A 23,242-nucleotide genomic window follows, 5' to 3' on the forward strand; every position below is an offset into this window, starting at 1 on the left:
GCGGGTGAAAGGGCGCCTGCGCGCCGAACGGACCAACGGCTGGCGTTAGCGGCGCGGGGCGGGGCGTTAGCGGCTCCCTCGCGAGCTCCGCGCGCCCCACCCGCCGTTGGCCGCTGGGAGGTCGCGCGCTCGGGGCCGGAAGGGGGCGGGGCTCGCGCGTGCGCTGTGGCGGGTGGGGCGGCGGCGGAGGAAAGTTTGGAGGTGCGGATCCCGGAGGAATATTGTCATTAGGCCGGGAATAAAGCGGGGTTAGCATTTCGGCTCTCCTCTGGTCGCTCCTAAAGTTAGGGGTGTTTTATCGCTGTGTTTTACGCTAAAGAAGTTCGTGCTGTCGGTAGAAGGGCGTTGGGAGTTGACTGGGCATCTTGCAGCTTTGTGGGTGGGTGAGGTGACCACCGTCATCCCGGGCAGTTTGGGGAGGTGGTGTAAGGCCACATTCCAAACTGCCTTTGGAAACCTGCTAACTCAGTGTCGTGACTTGTGCCATATACAGAATTTCTCAGGGAGGATCGTACACAGAATCACAGAACGAATTAGGTTGGAAAAGGCCTGCGAGATCTTGGGGTCCAACCCTTGAGTGAACACCACCATGTCAATTACACCGGGGCACAAAGTGCTGCCTCTAGTACTTCCTTAAACACCAAAGCAATCCTGTGGAGTTTGGAAAACCTTGTTTTATTCTTAGGTGTTGGGTTTTGTTTCGAATCTAAAAAAACCATTAATCCTTTTGTGAGAAAGCAATATATTTTCCTATCAATTAGAATTCTATGAGGCTTTTTATTACCAGCTAATCAGTCATGTTTCAGAGTCTCACAAAATAATAGAATCAAATAAATTGTACTTCATTCCTGCTAAACAAATGTACAAGTACTTGCCCTTGGACTAAACACTAAACATTAATGAAAGTGTAATGCAGGAAGCCATATCATGGATTTGCAGAAGTCTTGGAGGTAATTGCTCTTTTATATTTAATGTTGTTTTTCTTACTGTCGTCTTACTGTTCACACAGTTTCAATATAAAGAAAAAGAAAGGTCTGCAGTTTTACATCTTGCTTAGTTTTCTTGTTTTATATTTTGGATGATATTTTATTTTTCTTTGACTAGTATTTGCCATTATGGGTTTAAGTAAAGCCGTAGGGGGGAGTACTTGTGGAATTTTGCTGTCAAGTGTGAAGATTCCACTTGCACGCAGCAGCTGCTGCAGTTTCACTGCCTTTTGTTGTAGGTGACCAAACCCACGGCAGAGCTGGCATCTCCCCATGGCAAAATGTGACGTCTTTGTTCAGCCTCCACCCTGCCCTGGCTTTAAACTGAGGTAATGACTGGAATCTGAAGCAGCTGACAAATGAACACATCCTGAGATGGCAGTGGTGGCTTCTGTCAGCTGAGTACAGCAGATGGCCAGCATCAGCAGTGTCTTACAGTGAGGTGTGATGTGTTGTTAAAATTTAGATGGTGATTTTTAGAGAAAAATAAAATTTCTCTCATTTAAATAATGGTTTATAATGCCCTCCCTAGGATGTACTATGTACTGTTTCTGGTCTCTCCTTTCCTTACATGGTTCTGTTCTTCACCATGACTCCTTTCTCCAAACTGTCTTTTTTTTGTACTTGCTTCTTCTTTCACACTTTTCTGTTATTGGCACTTAGTCATATTAATATATGTTTTTTCTTCCCTTGGCATGTTCCTACTCTTTCTAGTGAGTTACGTTGCTCTGTTTCTACCCTTGGCACTCCTGAACAATGGCAAGATAGAGTCTAGAGCATGGTAAGATATGTCTCTTTAACCCAATTTAAGGAATCAAATTTGCAAGTTTTGCTCAGCACAGAGAGGGACTTTCTGGAGATCTTGTCTCTTAACACGGTATGATTTCAGAATTTTCTAACACTAAATGTGATTAAGGCAGTAAAAATGCACTCTCAGCCTTTTATGGATATCCAAAAGAGTTCAAATTATTGTTTAAAAGCACTGTGGCATTCTGAATAAACTTGTCTAGTGTTTGCTTTTTCAGCAAAATAATATATTCTTGGGTCTTGTCCTCATAGATTGCATTCCTTTGGCTTTGACCTGAAACAAGGATCTAGCTTAATAGAAGTTTTACTGTCTATTCCTTCCACTGCCCTCCTCAAAGCAGCAAATACGTTAGATAAAGGCCTTGTCACAGTAGGAGGTAGGTATAGCCCTTCTGATGATGCCCAAAACAAGTATCTCGTTCTCCTTCTGTAACAAACTGACTTTTCAAGATGCGACCTAAGTGTTTTAAGGCAACAGGAAAGGATGCTTTTATGCTTGAGGCACAGAATTTGCATTAAATTTTAGATTCTGGTGCTGCAAAATTATCTTAGAGATTTAGGATTGAACCTTGCAAGGGACCTGGATGTTTGTGTGCTTGTTTCTGCTGATTGCCCACCAGAACTGCAGTCCAGAGCCCTGAGTGCAATTTGGGGTCTGGGAGGTCTCCTGGCAGGAGAGTGAGCCCTTGTTGAGTACTACCTGATATTCTCATCTGGGTCTTTTCAAGATCCATTTTAGATTTGCCTCTCTTGAGTTCTATGTGGTGTCTGATAAAAGTTGCTGTGGAGAGCCTGTGTCGTCAGCTGCGCTTATTGCCCAGACCTGGTGTGTGTCCTGTCCTTGCAGGTGCTGCATGTGGGTGGCTGGGCCTGGAAGTTGGCCTTCTTAGCAGAAACTACTTCTTTGAAACCCCAGGTTTGAGATTTAGCTACAATATATAGCTTGGTGTTTCCTTGTCAGTTTCAGGGAACTGCAGTCAAATAGCAATTGAATGAGGGGCAATAATTCTTTAATAATAAATCTTTTAAGTATTTTTTCAATCCAGATAAGTTACCTGGATGTGTTGCCTCCTTTCAGCTCGATGTTCATAGAACTAACAAATGGGAAAAAAAGTAAAGTGTACACAATGTTTTTCAATGACAGCAATTGAGAAATATTTCAGTGTTCACAGATACATTATTTCTAAGCATAAGCTCTACCCAAGTTAAATAAAGATCCTTTGTAACATAAAGCTCTAAGCAGATACAAGATTTTTATTGTGTTCCAGTGGTATTATGATTTGTAGGTGCAATTGGTTTTTATTCTAGGCTATAATGGAAATAGGGAAGTTATTGAAATTAATTCAGACTTCAATACATTTTCTCTCTTGCCTAGAAATTATGACCTTTTGATACATGATAGATTGTAGTAAACTGTTGGACAGTATGCAAACCCATCTTTATAGATAGCCACAGGAAGCATTTTTAAATAGTATCTGTAAAGTGCCAGTATTGAAGATTTTCTTTTAATTAACACAGCCTGATAGTAAAAAAGGTTTTATTGTTTCCCCAGCTTTATAGTTAGCCACAGGAAGCATTTTTAAATAGTATCTGTAAAGTGCTAATGTTGAAGATTTTTTTTTAATTAACAGAGCTGATAATTAAGGTCTTATTGTTTAGAATACAGACACTGTTTCTGAGTTCAAGAACTGCTCCATCATTTTCACATCTCAGCATTTTCCTTTTCTGTTCAGCTACAGGGCACTGCCATGTGCTAAAATGGAACTGTGAAAGCTAAAACCTTGATGGTCTGTGTTAAAGAGATAAGGAAGAACACGTACCTTTTGAAGGGGAGTGCCAGTTTCTTTAAACTAAGTGCCTGACTGATAACACTGTTTGCTTTTGGTAGCCTACTTAGTCCAGATAGTCTTTTCAGTGCTAGATAATCTTTTGAGCCCAGCCAAACCCAAGTTCTGAGTAATTCCTTTTAAAAAAAAAAAGTGGGGAAAAAAATACATGTCAAGACCTCAGAGATCTGTATTTTGAGTCTTCTTGAATGTGGGCAGAAGCAATTTTGCTTGCTTGTTTTTGGGACTGTTCTTCATTCATACAAAGAACTGTATGTCTGTTTACTGAACTTGTGAAGGAGAAATAATTTTGGCAACAGAACAGGGAAAGAAGTGTCATTCTCAAGCAGTCATGACGTGGGAAAGGTAATAGTTAATTACTTTGTAATGTGCCTGAAGCAAACAAAGCAACAGGTTTGTGCAGTGGGATTGTTTTCCCCAATGCCAAGTGCAGCTGAGGAAATAGGAATGTACTGAACCAAATTTGGTCAGGAATATTGCCTCAAATATGCTTTGTCTTCCTCTCCTCACTTCAAGAACTAGTTAATTATTGAGCCTTGGGATGTACTACTAGGATTGGAAAGATGGATGGGCAGAGGAAGAGGTACTAGAGCTGGGGCTGGGCAAGAAGCTGTTCTGTGAAGGCTCTGTCTGGAGGAGAGGAATAGTGAGATGCAGGAGCAGGGCAAGTCCATGCCCAGCTGTCACTGACTGCACTGAGGACAAACTCTGCTGCTCTGGGTCTTCTGACAGTGCTCTCTCACCCCTTCTTCCTTCCCATGAGTGAGCTTCATTCTGTTCCATACTTGTCCCTAGTACAGCACCTTCTCTCAGCCACATCCTCTGCTTCATTTCACTCTGCCTGATACAGTCTGCCCTCCTCACTAAGAAACCACCAAATCAAGGTATTGTGAAAACCAGGTTGGTGTTTCCCTCTGCCTTTTATTAGCTACAATCAGAGCTGGTTAACTCTGAGGCTTGTTCCCTTCACCAGTAGCTGCAGTATTGCTTCCTGAAGACCTGAAGTACTTTAATCAAAAACATTTGGGTATTGTGCTGCTGTTCCTGAGCAGCACAATAGATGCTAGGTCCTCTTAAGTGCAACACAGTGACTGTTAAATGTGTACTTGAGAGACAAAATTATTGCCATATTTCTATTCAAGCACCTAGCTTGTAGACTGTTAAAGATGCAGAATTTTGGGGAGGAGGTGGGGGAGATGGTGTAGGGAAGAGACAGGAAGAAAGCATAGTAAGTATCCTACTCCGTTCTCTCCCCAGGTGAGAACGCTATCCCAGCTGAGATGTTTCAAGCTTTTTCATATACATCCTCTAAGGTTGCCAGCTCAGTCTTCTCTAAGACAGTCTGTTCTGGGGCCTTACTCTCCTTAACTTGGAAAACATTTTTCTAATGGCTGACCCAAGTTTCTATTTTTGCAGTTCCTTCTCATTCTATCCCCAGTGGAATTGCAGAATATTTTTTCTTTTGTTGTTTTTTTTTCTTTTCTTTCTTTGTTACTTTTTTTTTTTTTTCCCCCTAACAGAGCCATGCTGCTTTTCCAGGGTGTACATTTGAAAGTGTTCTGGTCTGTGGTGCTGACTCAGAGAGTAGGTCGGACTGGAGTGACTTCTGGCATGAGCAGATAATCTGCTTCAGATGGGCACTGCTGAATTAGCTCGTGTACAGGATAGTGATTCCTGTGCCAACATGCGCCAATCTGTGATTCCCTGTTCCAGAGGAAGCTGCTATTGCTGTGCTATGTGCACACCTTGTGCATGGTGAAGTGCCAGGCCTTTCATGTTGTGGGGATTTTGTGTAGCTATTCCCTTTACAAAAGGTTGATGGTAATACCATAAGAGTGTGTTGCTTGAGAGAATACATGAACTTTCACTGCACCAGCTGCAGGTCATTCAATTGCCAGGAGAACCAGAAGGACCAAATAGCAAAGGATGCTTTGGTCAGTTTCAACAGGTAAAGTCCTTCAGCTGTTCACTGTGACTTGAGATTTACCCATATACAGGACAAATTTCTGTGGTCCATGGGTAATGTCTGCCCTGAAATTTTCTCATAGGTCTCAGTCCAGGCTCTTTGACCATTTTATTATGGTCCTGCCACCTTTCAATCAGTAGCCTGTGATCTCCTAACCCAGTGCTGCAATCCTGCTGGTCTGAGACACCAGCCTGCAGCTCCTCTAGTGCAGCCCTGCAGGCCCTGCCAACCTGTGATTAATTATACCAGTTCACACGGTGAGCCAAAGAAAACTGCAGGGACCAACCATCTGAAAACCAAGTACACAGAGGAAAAGTCAAAATAAAACTGAAGTAGAATGTGATTCACAGGCATGTGTGAAACTGAAGGAGGGCAGAGAGGCAGAGTAGGTGGCAGGGCTGGGCTGTGTGCCTCCTGCAGACTGATGCTGAGCACTGGGGTCAGTCTGGGCAGGGGCAGTGTGGCGTGGGAAGGATGCTTACTGAGGAAGGAGGGTGCAGGGCACGGAGACACATACTTGAATGAGATTTTGTTGTCCCTCTGCTGGCTTGATTGAGCTCTCACACCTCATGGTGGTCAATATGTATTGGCTTCACAATGCTGTACACCCACCCAAGGATCTTGTGGATTTGTTTGCCAAGCTCCCTTTTCCCCCTGCCAGCCCAATTTCTGTTCTGTGCTCCCATTTCCAGTGTGACTTTGCATCAGTGGCAGGAGGGTCTGGGCAAGCATGTTTTGGAGTTGGACACACGACCTGAGATCTGAGGCAGGAACAGACGTGCAAATTGCAGAGAGAAGATGCAAACAGGATTGAAAGATTCTGTGATTGAAGGGAGCTGGTGACATGGAGGATAAAGGGGCAGATGGAGAACAAAAAGAAACAGACCATAAAACCTCCAAGGTCCTGTGCAGAGCCAGGGGTTGGCCTGCACTCTTGTGCATAAGTGATTCTTGTGGGTCCCTTCCAACTCGGGACATTCTAAGATTCTACATAGGAAGTGCCATGAAACTCTGCTCATGTAAGTTAAACAAACAAATGTTTGGACAAATGTGTTCCATTGTGAGGAATTTATTTCAGTAAATGCCTTTAATCCAATTTTAGGACATTGCAGTTCAATTTATTGTGTTGCTAAACTGTGGGCCTTACTTGTGAAAGGAGCCAGACCGCTTGCCCATAGCATAACATGGGTTCTGTGGCTAAAGCTGATGCTGTTCCCCCCTCCACTTCTGACACCACAGCAAAGTTCTTGTCTCAGCTCAAGGGGATGTGACTAGCCATCAGCCACTGCCCTGCAATACAGCTTTTACCTGTATGAGGTGGGGAGAAGTGTGCTGCCGTTGTTACATACTGTGATAACTGTTCTGTTGAGGTATGTTTTGTGGTCTCTGGCTTCTAAAGTACTTGGGGTTACATTTGGGACCCATTGTGGCCAAACTTGGTGTTTTTGCAGACTGAGAGTATGGCCCTGCCTGGCCATCCTTTAGAGGGCACTGACTGACTGTGGTTCCATCATCTGCTGAATGTACCCAGGGACTTGTTGCCACTGAGAGAAGAACCATTCCCCTTTCCTGCTCTCTTCTTCGCTTGTACCCAGAGCTTTTATCCATTCTCCAGCCCATGCTGTCCTGATCACTTCCCTTTTAAGGGCTGGCTGGCTGCAGGGTTGGTTTTTATTCTTTGCACTGAGCTAATTTGGGATGTTTTAGTGATTTAGATCTGCTCCCAGAGACAGAGACACAAGATGGTAGCAGGGTGTGTGGCCCAGAGACAAAGGGAAACTATTGCAGTGCTGATAAAATACTAAATGACCTTATGGCCTCCTGTGGAATTATGTCATTTGCAGCACAATTCTGGAGAAATATTTAATTTTGGTCACCCTGTTTTGCCTAAAAAAGGGGGAGAGCAGAAGGGAAGGGGACATCTAAGGGATGAGTAATGGTGAAAGGACTGAAGAGAGAAATGTGTCATGAGGGGCTTCAGATCCTGGGGCTGGGGATTGAAAGAGGATTTCAATGACTGTCCAGAATAAGGGAGATTTCACTAAGAACTGTAAGAGGTGTCTAGGGCAGGATTAAATGTCCAACATGTTTGGCTCATGTCCCTTTTGTCCTCACAGAAGGGCGGGGCCCAACTGGTGTGGAAAATAGATGTGTCTCTGGCTAAGCACCTGGCTCTCTCTGAAGACCCGAATACTTCTCCCACTGCTGTCACATTGTTGGTGTTAGATAAAACACATTCATATTTTTTTTGTTGTGTAAGGTCATCAATTTATACTCCTAGAACTGCCTCCATCCCTCTTGCCAGTTTTGCACCTTTCCACTTGGGCTTTGTATAAGTCTGCCAAGAAAGAAAGTCAGTGGGCAGAGGAAGAGGAGCACTGGGCTGGAAGTGGAGCAGGAACTCTCCTGCCAACCAAGATAACCACAAAGCCAAAGGACCCATCTGGGGGTGGTCCTTGGCCCCTCAGCAGCTGGTGCTATTTTCATCCTAGCTAAGAGTGACTCTGCTTCCCCTGGTGCAAGGCAGTCAAACCTGTCCAGTTACCTGCAGCCCCAAGGGGAAGGTAATAAAATGCCAGGTAAAGCAAAAATTAGCAAAATATATAACAATATACAAATTTCCCACCCTTCCTAGGCAAGATGACAATTCACTGTCTTTGAGAAGCTGAAGCAATTGGACTGTTATTTTGAAGCATGTGTTGAACTGGAACTGCTTGAGTCTCAGCCATCCCTGCAGAGGAGCAGAGCAAAAGCACTGGCCGCTGTAGCCTGCAGTACATGCTGCCTGCTTGTGGGTGGCTTAGAGGCATCTGAACATTTTGGTACTTTTCTGTTTCTAGAAATGTTCATCCTGCTCTAAGCATCCTTACCTCGATGTCCATCCATACGTTGCATGCAGCTGCCTAGCTTATGGGTGTTGTAGTGAGAAATCCCAAACCCTTAGTTATGATGTTGTGTTGTTCCCATGCAAACTCACTGGAGAGCCTCATGATGAATGCCTGGTGAGAGCTTCCTCTCTGAGGCTGATGTGTTTGGTAGATGCAGTAAAAGAGGCAGACCCTGGTGACTGGGCCCAGAGAAGTGAGCTACCAGTGGTTCATTGCAGCATTAGCCTTGCTCCACCTTGGCCAGGACTGGGTGCCAGGGGTGTTTTATGGTGCAGCATGAGCTCTGCTCCGCAGTTGTGAGGAAGGGTCCGTAGTGATGCAGTGTCCCCAGCCAAATGCAAAGGAGAACCACTGTATTGCAAAAATAGGCCTTTTAAAGCAGTTAGGCCTTTATCAGTTACATAGTTTTAAATCATAACAAATATAATTCAACCTACCACTATACACTACCATGTGAACACGTGATAGTTATGTAGCTTATTTTTCTACCTCTAATTCAGGTGAGTCCCTTTCCCACAGTCCTTTTCTACTTAGCTGAAGTAATAGGCTTGAGCCATGATTTTACAATGCCTTCCTTTTGTAAGGTTTTACGTATATGCAACACATCATCTTATAGCTGATGACTGAGAGGAGAAGGGAAGGGTAAAGCATGTCACCAGGGCTGTGTATAATCCATCCAAAAGGGGACTGGAAGAAATGGAGCATGGAGGGAATTACATCTAGCCCAGCACTGTAGACTTCACGCAAAACAGCTTCAGAAACATCTCTGATACTCTCTTTGATTGGCCTGCATAGTCTGGGGAGCATCCTGAGTTGCTCTGGGGCAAACCCTTCCATCCTCGTTCCTACAACACTTAGATGCTGCCTTCCCCCCAGATCTGCACTTGCTCTGTTGGTACAAGTGACAGGACCCTCTGAATAAGCAAAGGATGTTAGCTGTCATCCACTGAGGATGTGGCAAAGGCCTGTGGACAAGCAATACTCTAAACATACCTGCTTAAGATGAAAGATGAACATTACAAGGCTGGTGATTCTTAACTACAGTAGAATGAGCACAGTGAAACCCAAAACAAAAGGGAAAATTAAATAGAAAACCTACTAAAAATGTCATTGCAAAAATGACCTAAATAAATATATAAATGTAGAAAAAAAGAATGGCCTTTTCATATACTGCAAGCTGCCAGTTTTTGAAAGCATCAGGAAACAAGCTGTGGAGCACTGGAATGGATAAAACCAGGTTCCCAAAATGCAGCTCTACTGAGCTGCCTGGCCCATGAAATCTCATTGCCAGTGATGCTGCTGTTGGGCCAGAGGCAGGCAGGGGCATGGCCAACCCACGTGCTGAGGGGTGGCTGGGGCATCTGCTGAGTGGCCACCAGACCACGTTCCTACCAGGTGAGCTCAGCCTTCCTTCCATGGGCAGGGCTGCTGCCAGCTACCAATTTTCAGTAAATTTATCAGAACTCCGCTGTCTTTGAGGCATCTTGGTCAAATTTGGTCAAGGTTACCTAGTAATACTGGGGGAAAAAACAGGCAATCAGGCCTTGGGATTATACAAGTCTCTTGCCTTTATGAAATGCAGACTGAAAATAAATTCAGAGCTCAGAAAAGTAGCAAATGCCTCTGGCTGTTGCAGGGTGCCAGAGAATGACATAAGCAATGTGCTTTGTGGCACAGAGGTGCACAGTACTTTTGCCAAACATGACACTGACCTGAGCATGCAGCACCAGAGGGGATGTCCAGCCAGCATAGGGATGGGCATCACAGTGCAGATCTTCACCTAGTGGGAATCTGCTGCTGCTGTTTTCTGCTGCTCTCAGCCTAGACTGTGCCTATTGCGTGCGAGGTGTGAAGGCCTTCAACAGGTCAGATGCCCCTACTAAGACAAGGGATGTTCAGGTACTTCAGTGACCTTGAGTGTGAAAGTCTTTATGAATGTGCACTTGGATTTGGAGGGGCAAAAAAAGGTCTTTGATCATCACAAGGATCTGACTTACTCATGGATGTAGACTGGTTTCTTCTAATTGGCTAGGGGGGTTTTCCAAGTATTTTTCTCTGTAAGAACAAGTCTGTTTCACCCAGCTGCACTATTCAGCTCTGCTGCTGATGTTTTTGTTTTCTCTGCCTGTGGTATTCTGCATGGGCATGAATAAGCAGGTATCACTGCTGCACATTGGCAGTCTCTCAAGGGATCTGCAGCAAACAGTGAGCACAGTGATCCAAAATCACCTTCCATATCATGTTGGCAAAGAACAAAGCCCAAGGGAACTGATGCCAGCTAGCATAGCTTGGCAGGGAGAGATGGGGGAGTTCTAACTCCTCCATGTCTTTTCTGACATCACTGCCCCATGGGGTTCATGCTGGGTGTTCAGCAGTCCCTGTGCTCCTCAGGGTTGCAGCCAGCTTTGCATGGCAGCGACACAGCTTCGATGGAGTGAAAAGGAGGTTAACAACAGTCTCTGCTTCCTGTAACAGTGCTGCTGCAGCCAGCTTACTGGTCTTCAAAAATAAGTTGTCACTTGTTCAGCTGTTTTACATAAAAGCAATTCCCTCTCTATCTTCATAAGAGCTGGCTGGACAGCTCAGACTTAACAGCTTCAATTTCTTCCCCAGGGCACAACCAAGACGTTGCTGTTTTTTTATCCAAAAATTTCCCAAATCAAGGAGGAAGTCTTTGCATTGGGGGTCCTGGTGGACAACAAGCTGCCCGTGAGCCAGCAGTGCCCTTGTGGCCAAGAAAACCAAAGTTATCCTGGAGTGCATTAGGATAAGGGTGCCAGGAAGTTGAGGGAGGTGATCCTGCTGTACCTCTGCTCAGCCTTGGTGAAGCCTCACCTGAAGTTCTGTGTTCAGTTCTTAGATTTCCAGTTCAAGAAGGACAAGGAAATACTGGAGAGGGTCCAGCAGAGGGCAATGAAGATGATTCACAGGGTCATGAGGTTGGTTAGCATTGGAAGTGGCCTCTGGAGATCATCTAGTTCAATTGAATAGGGGTTTGGAGCACCTCAGTTTTGAGGAGGGGCTGAAGGAGCTGGGCCTCTTTAGGCTGGAGAAGGAGAGTATCAAAAGGATGCAGCCAGGCTCTTCCTGGTGGTGCTGAACGATAGGACAAGAGGTAGCAAGAAGAAACTGGTACACAGTAAGTTCTGACTGAACATGAGGAAGAACAGCCTTACTGTGAGGGTGACAAAGCACTGGAACAGGCTGACTAGAGGGGCTGTGGAATCTCCTTCTGGAATGACTCAAAAGCTACCTGGACACAATCCTGAGTAATGAGCACTTGAGACCCAGCTCATGCAGGGAGGTGGAAGCAGATGATTTCCAGTGGTCCCTTCCAACCTTACCCATTCTGTGAAGTGATTCTGTGAAGAATGTGAAACAGAAAAACAGGGGTGCCTTCCCATGTCTCTTCATTCTCAGTTTCTGAGTGATTCTGTCATTTTGAGAGTGAAAACAATCCTGTATTCTGCTCCAGAAGGATCAACCCAGGAAGGTATGAGTGTCTCAAAACAGATCACAGAAAATTCTGCTGCTAATTAGCTTTGGCTTCCCTGATTTTCTGTATAATTTTATGTTTGCTCCACCTTCATAGATGAAGCCTTCTGCTACTGTAGCCAAATGCTACAGTATGGCGCAGTTTGGTGCTCCAGTCCCATTTTGGGACTGGAGCAACAAATTGAAAGGCTTTCTTTTCTGCATTTTGTTCCCTTGGAAAGGGATTTGCCTCCATGAATTACCCAATGTCCAGTTACCTGTACCTGCCGCTCATCTCTGCTCTTCAATTTTCCTGCCTATCCCCTTTCCATCTTTGTTCTTATTGCTGGGTCCACATGAAAACCATTTTTTTTTATAGCCAGAATGTACCACTAATTCCCACTGCCAGGGAGCAAACAGGAGCCCTGACATGTATTGCTTGGCTTGTCAGACAGCAGGGTTGTATGGTGAAAAACTGCGGAAGGCAGGAACACACAACTGGTTGTGCAACTCCCTTCCCTGAAGGGAAGAGTTTACTGTTACCTAAGCAGAGCAAGTCCAAGCAGCCAGCACCCTGTGCTCCTTCCACACTGCTGTCTCTTGCCTGTGCTGTGAGGGAAGAAAATGGGGGGAAGGAGATGGCCTGGAAATGCTGTGTCCTGCCTAAGACAACAGGCTGCTAGCACATTGTGCAGGCAGGCCATAGATTTGGGCCATCTCCAAGCACCTCTGAGCTACCTGCAAGAAATGCTTGATGCCAGCTGAAGAGCCATGGGGAAAAGTGAACCCAGTTGAACCCAGCTGCCTGTGTGGGTGAACCTCTCACTGCCAGGCCTGCTGCTGGTGGTGAGGCACTCTGCGGCTCCCCTTTCCCCCACTGTTCACAACACATGCATCTGCAAATTGCTTCTCTTCATCCCCCTTTTCCCCCTTTGCAAAATGGTCAGAGCAAGAGTCCTATCCAAGAGTTTCCTGTTCTCTGAGGAAGTGAATAAAAAAGTAAAAAAAAATTTCTTTAATTATTGTATTGTTTCTTGCTTAGCCTCCTGACAGATCCCTAGCTGTTTGCTTGGACCATTTGAAGACCCTTGGTTGCTGCCCCATTCTCTGCTCACACAGAAGTTTGTGGCCAGGTTGTGATTGCTGAACATGAATCACCTGTTCTCTAGAGCCTGACAGTTTCCCGTGTCCCAGTCCTTCTCCTGCAAACAGCTACCAGACAGATTGTTTTAAGCCACAACTTGTTTTAAGCCACAGCCATACTTTTTAAGCATTCCATATTGTTAGTATGGAGATTATGCAAGAGTTTTTCTTCTCAGTCACTAATGAAATCAGCCTGAAAGGCAAACTGGAAGCAGAGGGGTCCCAGCTTGGTCTTATTTGGTGTAGAATGTCCCATGCCTCATCAAGGTGCTGGAGCACATTCTGCCTCCATGTGCTGCTCATGAACTGGATTGTGTTTTGAATCTCCACCTGGGGATGATTCCCAGACTGAAAACCAGTAGGTATCACACCTACCTCCTTATGACCTTCACACAGGTGGTGGAGACAAAGTTTGGCTTGGTTGTGAAGCCAGGCGTGAGTATCTGGACTAAATACAGATCTGAGGCAGGCAAGTTAGCAAGTTAGTCATAGAATAGAATCATAGAATAGGTTGTGTTAGAAGGAGCCTCTTATAATAATCTTGTCCAACCCTGCTGCCAGAGACAGGGACATCTTCAAGTATAGGGAGGTTTCTCAGAACTCCAAGCTGATCTTGAATATTTCCAAGGATGGGACATCCATTACATCTCTGCACAACTGTTCTAGTGTTTTGCTACCCTCACCATAAAAAAATTCTTCATTATATCTTAAGTTCTATCCCATATGCTGAGCTTGGCTTGACCCTACACAATGTAACACATTTCAGATTACCAAAGTTCCTAAATTGCTCCAAATTGGCCATTATCTGAACCATCTAATGTGACTAATGTGCTCTTCATGCTGCCAGTGAAGTGTGCTAGTGTGAAACCCAAAAGGAAGTGGGAACCACTCAAGAATACTAAGCTGGGTCTGGATCTTTGTCTGTCCCTTACCATGAGGGTTTTGCAATTAAGTGCTCATGTACACCCATGTCTCTCAATGTCTTTGAAAAAATATGTAAGCAACAGAATGGTGCTCAGGCTGTTTCCTTCACTATTCTCCATGAATGTAGTTGGCACCCTTAACAAAGTTGTCCCAAAATGAATGAATAGTTGGTAATCTCTGTTTCCAGCTTTGGTGTGAGAGCCAGCCCAAAGAGGGTCTCCTGGCTTCGCTGGCTCCCCTCCTACCATTCTTTAGTCCACTATCCTAGTGGTGGTACAAAGGCTTTCTCCCTGCTGTGAGCAGGGATGATCACACCTAAGGCTACATTTCTATTCCATTATCTCAAGTGTTAGTTCAACCAGTTAAAAACAGTTACCTTCTCCTTCTCTCCCCCTGTGCATTTCAGATATTGCACCAGGAAAATCTGTGTTTCTCAGAAGAGCCTTGTTCTCCACTGCTGTTTTGACCAGGATCAGGTTGGTGGTAGCCTGCCTGCTGCATCCTCCAGAAGTGCTCAGCCTGGGGCCTGCCTTGCCTGAGCAGGGGGCAGAGGGCTGACAGGGATTTTCTAGCTGTGCCCTGCCTTCTATGTCACAGTTAACCTCTTGGAGCCTGAAGGAGGTGACCAGAGGTACTGGTGCCAAGATGCAACTCCCAGGCACTACTACTGCCGCTATTTATAATTTCCCTTGCATGTGCCATGTGGATAAGATAATAGGATAGCTGTTCTGCTAAGCAAGCTGTATTTGTTTTTACCACTGAAATATCTTGCTTTGTCATGGTTTCCTTACCTTAATAAGAAGCTTTCTTTTTATTGTTAATTAAATGTCTCACTAATTTCTGTAAACAAGGAGGGTGAGGCACATGTGAGAGAAACTTAAAACATATTCAGTGAAATCCAGTGTCACAGAGCAGAGGTGTAGAGACTGCGAACTGACCATGACTCACCACTTCATCAGTCTGAAGAACCACATCCAGAGAGGGCAGTATTTGCCATTTGATGGCTCCTCCTTTGTGCACTGTTGGTGGCCTGATCCAGAGGTTACTGGCTCCTTATACTGACTTCTGTGGGAATCTTCGTGTGCTTTTTTGTCCCTTTGCAGGACCAAGGTTGGAGTGCTTTGTGTGCTAAATGACAGAACCTGCCAGGTAGACCTGTCTAGTCATTAGTTTCTCTGACAGCAACAAGGTTTGAAACATTTCTCTGAAATCCAGTAACAATCCAGAAGGGAACGAGATCCTATCTGCAAGAGCTTGCCTGGAGAGCTGAATGGAAAATTATAGCCCTATAACACTATTTACAAAAGACTAGTGCAAGAACTTTTTGGCTAATTAATACTGCCTACCTTGTCTTTTGAAAAGCAGAACTGTAATTTACAGAGGAGCTTGATCCGGAAGCTGGGATCTCAAAAATTGCATATGTTCCTGTAAACATCTGATTCATGTCCAAAATTTTCTGCTAGTTTCCACTTCACTGTATCTCAGGACTGAATGTGGGAAGACGGGCTCTGCTTCCCTGAAGTTCAAGCTGTGTGGGTCTGGTCACCTCTCCTATTTCACCTGTACAGCTATTACTCCAGCCTGAATCCAACCTGTATTTACTTGATAGGCTGAATTCAAGCTGTTGGTTACAAGCCTATATCCTGAGAGGACCTTTCTCCCAGCAGTGTCAGAATCCTCCCTGCAGACCTAGGCAGCTTGTCACCCCAAAACAATATGGGGTGGAAAGCCACATTTAGGGTGTGTAACAAAAAAGGGAATTTAAGAAAGCTGTCTCTCCTAACTTGTTGCCCTGTGATGTCTCGCATGCAGGTGACCACAGCAATCCAGAGGAGCTTATTTTTTTGTTCAAAAAGCTGACTGCTCCTTTCCTGAGTTCTCCTTCAGCCTCCACTTTTTAAACAGTTGATTTTCATCCCCTTTCTGTGAGTAACAAATTAACGGCGCACAGATCTCACTGCGTTTACTGGTTCTCTGGCTTCCTTCCTGTTGCTTCACACCCTTTAAAGGTTTTAGAAGGTAACAGCAGAACAGGAAAGGTCGTCCTTAAATGCTGATCTCCCTTTGCTGATCTCCAAATGGCCGTGTCCTGCAACCTTCAATGGAGGAAAGGAAGGATGTCACCAGGCTTTTAAATTCACTTCGTTTTCCTGGCAGCACTGCCCTTCTGCCCAGGGGAAGTTACATCTCTTGGGTCTCCTGCCATCCACTTTCTTGTGGCACAGGGCAGGAGACTGCTCTTTTCTCTGTGCAAAATGATTACTCTTGAGGACAGCTTCTCCTTTAAACCATGTGGTGCCATAAAGGAATGTCCAAGATTGCTCCCAGTTGGATAGGAATAACTGAATCAAAAAGCCTCAACCTGCTTTCACCAGTCCATCCCCTCAGACATGTTCTCCAGGCATATCCCCAGAGCACAGCCCCTCTCTCTGCAGGCTGCCAGGTGATGCTGCTGCTTGCAGGGCATCCTGCCCCTGGGCTGCATTTGGGCTAGGTGCAGGCAGAGGAGAGGCTGATGTTGACATTACCACCTGCTGTGGTCCACCACTGCATGTCTCCTGTACCACCACACTGCTGGGGATGAGAGGGAATGAGGTGTGTGGGAACAGACAGCCTGTCCTGCAGGCACTGTGCTGTGACTGCTGGGGAATCACTGTGTTCATGCTCGTAACTCCACCATCAGCTTGTGACCAGTGACTAAATAACCTCAATTTTTTACTATCCCAGCACATGAGCTCCTTTTTTAGCAAGACAATGTGGCCCCTGGGAGGCTCCAGCACTGATGAAGCAGCTGTCTTGCTGGATTTCCCCTCCTGCTGCTGATGAAAACCACTGCTTCCTTCCACAACCCCCTCCGGCCCAACCCTGTCCTGTTCCCTGGGGTAGCCAGATGCCTGCTGATCTCCCCAGTGCTACCTCCAGCCCCTGCTAAAGATACCAAGTCCCCCACACCATTTTTTGCTCCTGATCTCTTGCATCCCTAGGTGAAGGACAAAGGAAAAAACTGGTATGTGTGAAATGCTCTGAGGGAAGTCTCGGTGTGGCACAAGGAGAAGAGGGTTTCAGGGCTCCTGACAGCAGCTGGGCACCGCACCTGAGCAGCACTTGGGTACGTTGCTGTTGGTCTTGCTCCAAGCAGAGGTACTGGAGTGATGGGCAGGCACATGGCAACTTCATCTCTCTTACATAATTCCTTTTTGTGCTGGGTAATCTACCTGGCTATGTTCAAAAGGATGCTGGTGGCTTTCTGAAGGCAAATAAATACATGTGCTCCATCAAGAGTGATGCTGCCTCTCTTCTTCCACATGGGGGGGGGGGGGGGGGGGGTGGAGGGGGGGAGGGTGAGGCCAAATCAATCATTTAGTGCTGATTAATAAGGAAGAAAAGGAAAGCTGGCTCAGGTAACATATCCATGCACTCTGAGTACCTGAGCACAGAGTGTTCAGGTCAGGGTGCTCCTCAGTCACGGCCTCAGACACATGGAGTAAGCTGTTCCTGGCTGCTTCTAAGTAGACAGCACAAAAGCATCAGGGTTGGGCAGGGTTGGCCTTGGGCAGGAAGGAATAGGGACCAGGTGCGGAGGGGCAGGGTCAGTGAAGCGCAGTCACCCCACGGGGTGCTGGCCTTGGGAACATATCTCAGTTCTCCCTGGTTCTCAGACATTTATGCTTCATCACTTTGATTCCTCTTTTTCAGCATTCCAACCTGCACAGTGGCAAAGGCAGTGCTGCAGCAGTTTCAGGTCTGCTTGGCTGTTTTCAGTGCCCGTGGCAAACAGACCCCAGAGCTGCTTGGTTATGGTGCAAAACCATGGGGCTACTCTAACCTCAGGAGCTCAGCTCAGCTCCCAGAAAGCAGAGTTGCCTCTGCAGGTCTGACCTTGTCTGTTGAGATGGTATCAGATTCCCTTTGTTATAGACTGAGGGCTGGGATACACTTCTCTTCAGCAGGGAGCTCTGGTATGTTTCGTCCAATGTTGAAATTGAAGGCATTGCTGGTGGGAAGTGCTGCCTGTTTGGGTGAATGGGACCTGTATGCACACCTGAAGAGGCTCATTAATATGGGAAAATCCACTGATGCCCAGACTGAGAGGCCTCTGAGAACCAAATTTTTGTCCTTCACATCCTGACCTCTGACTGCAGCAGCACTCCCTCAGCTCAGCTTACATCTGAAACATTAAAGTCTTTGGCTAGAGTCCTGTCTTGCAAAGGAAAGGTAGGGACAGACCTTGTGAAAGTCTTTCCTATAATGGGAGCATCTTAATGTGAGTTTGCTGAATAGGAATAACCTGGTATCTCTTCTGTGCTGCCTTACAAACAGCACCAAAGTGCTAACTTTTTCTTAACACAATATTTTGTCACTTCATTTATTAGTGGGAGCAAGACTTACAGGTGCTAGGCTTGTAAGCCCTCCTACCTCCAGAGAAGTTGCCTGTACCTGGCACTTTGACAGAGGCAGCCTGAGACAGCCCACACAGCTCTTCCTTGCCCAGCATGCCAGGGGTAAGGCTGCTTGGGAAAGCTGGAAAGAGCAACACAGTGTATTTGCTGCATTATTTTAAGCACAAATTTGATTGTTTTCCATGTGGATGTGAAGACATGAAACATGGTGTAATTTATGGTTATGTTAAAATTGCAGGGCATGAGCTGCTAAGGTGGCCAATGGTTGAGTATCAGAGCAGGCTGCAGGTCGGATTACAGCAGGCATTGAAGTTTGAGGAATACTCAAGGGCAGGTTCCTCTTGATCCTCCAATCTATGTGACATTTGGTAAGGTCTACATGGAGATGCATTACTCACACCCTGCTTTCAGTGGGAGAAATTGCTCTGGGCTTCCCTAGGAGTGTCATGGGCAGGAGTGGGTGGGGACTGAGAGCAGGTCACAAGAACAGTCCTTGCGGTGCCATATATACATACCTCTGTCAGCTTAATGAAAGCCTAATAATTAGGATTGCCATTTTCTTTATTTTTAATTATGAGGTAGCACTTTATTGTAGTGGGCAAAAGTAACCCTGTAATTAGCTTGTATGATTACTCTGTTATTAGTCAGCCTCTGATGCTGCAGATACCCAGGAGAACCCTTGTCAGGCTGTCACAGGGCTACGTGAGTTGGGTGGGACCCCTGGCAAAAATCCCACCCTACTACTGAGACCATGCACAAACCTGGCAGGGATGAGGACAGCACAAGGCTCCCAGCACAAGTGGGATGACCTCCAGCAGTGAGATGTTGCCAGCCAAAAGACTTTATCTCAGATTCTCTGGGCTGCTGAGGCCTCACCATCCTGCATCCCCAGTGCTCCCAGTCTGATTTCTTTGACCTGCAGAGGCACAGGCTGGATTTCCCAGCTCCAAGGCCCCACCATATTGATATTCCATGCTCACTGGGAGCAGCCTCCTGCCAGAGGGTATTGCTTAGCAATATCAAACTGTTGAGGGCATGGGCTGAGAAATTAATGCTTTATAAAACAAATCACTTAAGAAGGAAAGAATGAAAGGAGGCAGAAGGCTACTGTGAGCAGCCCTGTGCTTCTCAGCCATCTGACCCCAGACCCCAGCTTGTGCTGGTGCCTGGGGTTGTTCCTCCCCAAGGACAGGAGGTGGCATTGCCTCTGCCCAGGCAGGTTGCAGCCTGCTTACCTTGTTTGGATCTGAAAGACTGAGAAATTTATCTGGTCACTGCAGCGAGAACCAAAGAAGCTTTCCCAGGCAGGAGGCAAGAGAGTGGTGCACTGGTGCAGGGAGCAGCTTGGCATCGATGCCAAGGTGCATGCAGGCTCACAGCTGTGCTGAAAACATGATGGATGGGTTAATTTTGCCTTCTGTTGGGCAGGAGCAAACCCTGTTCTCAGCTTAGCTGCCACTGCTGCCTGCATCCCACGCTCTGCTGGGCTTGCGGGGGGTTTCTTGTCCCCTCCTCTCACCCCCGCCAGGTTTGCTTCTTTAGCTGAGCCATTCCGGGGGCCGGCTGGTATTTCAGTCACTGAAGAAATTAGTAACTGATTTATGTAACATCTTGTGTGACTGACTGCAGGGTCTTCACAGAGAGACAACTGCAAACAAATGTCCTATTAGCAGAATAAGAAAAAGGAGCCCAGAACATACCCCACAGTGAACAGTGGAATCACACTGCAAGGCCAGATGCCACTTTGCTGCCGTGCAGTGGCACCTGTACCCGTGTGCCATGGCCATGTCCTGTTTCACTGCAGCTCAGCTCTGCAGGAGAGGCCCAGCAGCCATGTTACCATGTTCTTTCCAGGGCTGACCAGAGCTGGCTCTCACCTTGAAAAGGAGTTTCTGGTCTCCTCTGTTTCTCCAGATGTCAGGCATGTCCCAGCATCACAGCACTGAGCACTGAGGTGCTGTGTCTCCCAGGACGTGCTCAGGCTGGTGTCACCCACCAGCAACACTTCTCCTGCTGCCCCTGCCCAGCTGCATCAGTGCCCAGCAGACACAGGAGCTGCAGCTCAGCAGGTGCTGGATGCTGTTGGCTCTCGCTCCTCCTCCTGGCTCCTTGCTGAGACTTTGGTGTCTGTCTCTCATCTCTGGTCATCAATGCTTATGGTTGGGCAGAAGGGATAGTCACCCCACACATCCATGGGGAAACCTGGGCAGACCAATTCTGGGACATCAGATTCTGCATCTCTCCCTGACTCTCCTGGGGCTGAAGCTTCCAGCTTGGATGGTCCAGGGGTTATTCTGAGTCTGCCCGTGTCCCTGGGCCACTGATGGTGGAGCTGATCCCTGTGCAGGAATGGAAACCCCACTGGTTCAGCAGCGGTGGGCAGGAAGGCTGAGCAACATGCCAGCATCCCTCTCAGCAGCTGTGGTTCAGTAGCAAAGGAAATAACAAAGAAATGCTTGCAAAATAAAAATGCTTTTGATGTGAATAGAAATGTTTATAATAATCTGGATTTTTTTTTCAGGTAAATAAGGCACAGAAAATGTGTTTTGTCAAAGTGACACACAGCAAGCACTAGTAGGTGTAGCCATCTCAGGATAAAAGGAACAGAAGCCACTCACTTGATGAACCTGAAAGCTTTCTTAGAATTACAAAAGGAATAAATGATCTTAATCATATTAACTCCTGGGTGGTCGCCTGAGTCTTTGTGAGCAGTATTCATCACATCCCAGACAGTGTAGTTTTAAACTCTCACAAAAGGCAACTTCAGATGATCTCACGAGTCTCCTTTTCAGCAGTGTAAATTATTGCTAACACCCAAAAGGCTGGGATTTAACCCCAACATGAGCGTGCCCATTTCAGCAAACCTCAGTGTGGAAGGACAACTGCTGCTCTTGGTGGTGAAGGAGCACTCTGTGGCAGCCTCCCAGGGCCTCTGCCACAGCCTCAGCATCCACAAGTGTCTCTCAGGGGATATGGTGGTTGACAGCTGGTGAGGGGAGCAGAGGGGCTGCAGGAGCTGGGACATTCACTTCTGCCATGCCAGCAGCTGGACAGGAGATGTGGCCCCTCCTCGTGCCCCCCACAGGTACTGTTCAGGACAGTGCTTCTTGCCCAAGGTCATGGAAGCTTAGCACAGCATCAGCCAAGCAGCTGCAATCCTAACATCAACTGCTGAAGCTGCTATATCATCATGTTTATAAAGCATGAAAAACAATGTCTGGATTGTACCTTTCCCTCTGGCAGTGTTTTTTCAAAGCAATTTCTCAGACTGTCTTGCTCTCAGGTGAGAGGTGCCACTAAATTTTTGCCATACTGACATCGATTTGGCAGCTGTTGCCAGTCTTCTTGATGGTGAAATGAAAGTTCTTCACCAAAGGACTTATTCAAATGCAAAATGAATTAGGCTTTTTTTATCTCACTGCACATGTACTTCAGGAATTTAGGAATATTAAGAACCCCTAGAGACTACCTTCTTTTCAGTTACCATGGTTCATCTCGACAAGCAGCAACCCCCTCACTTGCAGGCAATGCCAGAGTTTTGGTTTTTGATGAGGGCAGGTGGGAACAATCCTGTGTTGTTTCTGGAAGAGGTGCTCGAGTCTGGGCACCTCAGTGTGTGAAGTACTGTGAAGGGCAATGGAAACAAATTAATCCTCCACTCTCCCTTTCCCATCCCCTTTCCTGCAACTGAGCTGGTAGGAGATGGCAAACACTGTAAAATTCAGTTTATTCACCCAGGATCCTGGCTATGTATCATGGAGAGATTATCAAGTGAAAATGCACCAAGAGATGCTATGCCCAACATTTATGATCTAAACTTGTTCTGATACAATGTAAGGGTTGTTTCCCTACAAACCTCTCACGGCTTCTGCCTCCAGCTCATCCTGGTTATTGCAGCATGCCCCCAAAATCATAATCCTGCAGCAAATGTTAAGAGATCTCACCAGCATGTTGTTTTCATTAACTAACAACACAACAGGAGAATGAGAGAAACTCTTTTACGAAAACCCTTCATATGTATTGCTTATAAAGAGAAAGTTCACCTTTCTCTTTCCTTTTGGGAAAAAAAAATGATGAAGCAAAGTGTTTTTTTATTGCCTAACCTAGTTTCTTTTCAAGAATAGAAAAAACTGTAAACATTTTTAGCCTCAATTTATATCTTATGCAGGAGTAGAGTGTATGCAGGACAGGATCCAGCAGTGAGTGACCTCTGCTTCACACAGGAGTGGCTCATGGATGAATCAGTCTGGTTTAGATCATAAATGCTCAAACAAAATATGGCTTTCCTCCATGGGATGGAGCAGCTGAGTACTGCATGTGGCTGTTGCAAATTTGCAGGATCAGGCTCTGCATGCAGGCTGTGTTCCCTAAAGGACTGTGATCACAAAGGGTGGGCCCCCAGTACTGGTGCTGAGCCTCATGCCCTTGCAATCAGGGACCTCACTGCAGAAAATACAGCTTGGTTTTCAGCTGCATCACTTTTCTGATTGAGAAACTACATAAAGAGATGCATAGGATAGCCCAGTCCTCCTGGGAAAGAAAAATCAGGACTGTAAATCTTATCCTGCAGTGTAAACTACAACTTTTGTCCTGATGCTTTTGATCTCCATCTGCAGCACATACTTTCTACCCTGTTGAGCTTCCAACACAGTTTTTCTGAAAGACAACAGCAAGGCCTGTGCTGATTTCAGAAACAGCCAATTCCCTGCCTGGGATTCGGCACAGCACAGTGCAAGGACCAGCCTCTGTACCTGGCCTGTCCTGCCTGTGTGGGAACTGCCTGGGGCAACAGGGCTCCTTCCCTTCA

At 46.2% G+C, this 23,242-nt stretch overlaps 1 long non-coding RNA gene across 15 annotated transcripts; it reads left to right on the plus strand.

Moving 5' to 3' along the window:
* Window positions 1–59: 59 nt before the first annotated feature.
* Window positions 60–21,114, plus strand: LOC107199996. Of its 15 annotated transcripts, none has more exons than XR_004496196.1 (7): window positions 61–950; window positions 1,226–1,428; window positions 1,701–1,767; window positions 2,046–3,985; window positions 17,020–17,144; window positions 18,674–18,803; window positions 20,957–21,114. It is a non-coding gene; the product is annotated as an uncharacterized LOC107199996 (long non-coding RNA). The 15 variants fall into 15 exon arrangements; XR_004496197.1 differs by lacking the exon at window positions 20,957–21,114 and adding an exon at window positions 20,065–20,950; XR_004496195.1 differs by lacking the exons at window positions 17,020–17,144; window positions 18,674–18,803; window positions 20,957–21,114 and adding an exon at window positions 6,299–12,987 and having other exon boundaries at window positions 66–950; window positions 2,046–2,170; window positions 2,641–2,709; window positions 3,527–5,588.
* Window positions 21,115–23,242: the final 2,128 nt, after the last annotated feature.

Source organism: Parus major, chromosome 2 (genome assembly GCF_001522545.3).
Source record: "Parus major isolate Abel chromosome 2, Parus_major1.1, whole genome shotgun sequence".
NCBI classification, from domain to species: Eukaryota; Metazoa; Chordata; class Aves; order Passeriformes; family Paridae; genus Parus; species Parus major.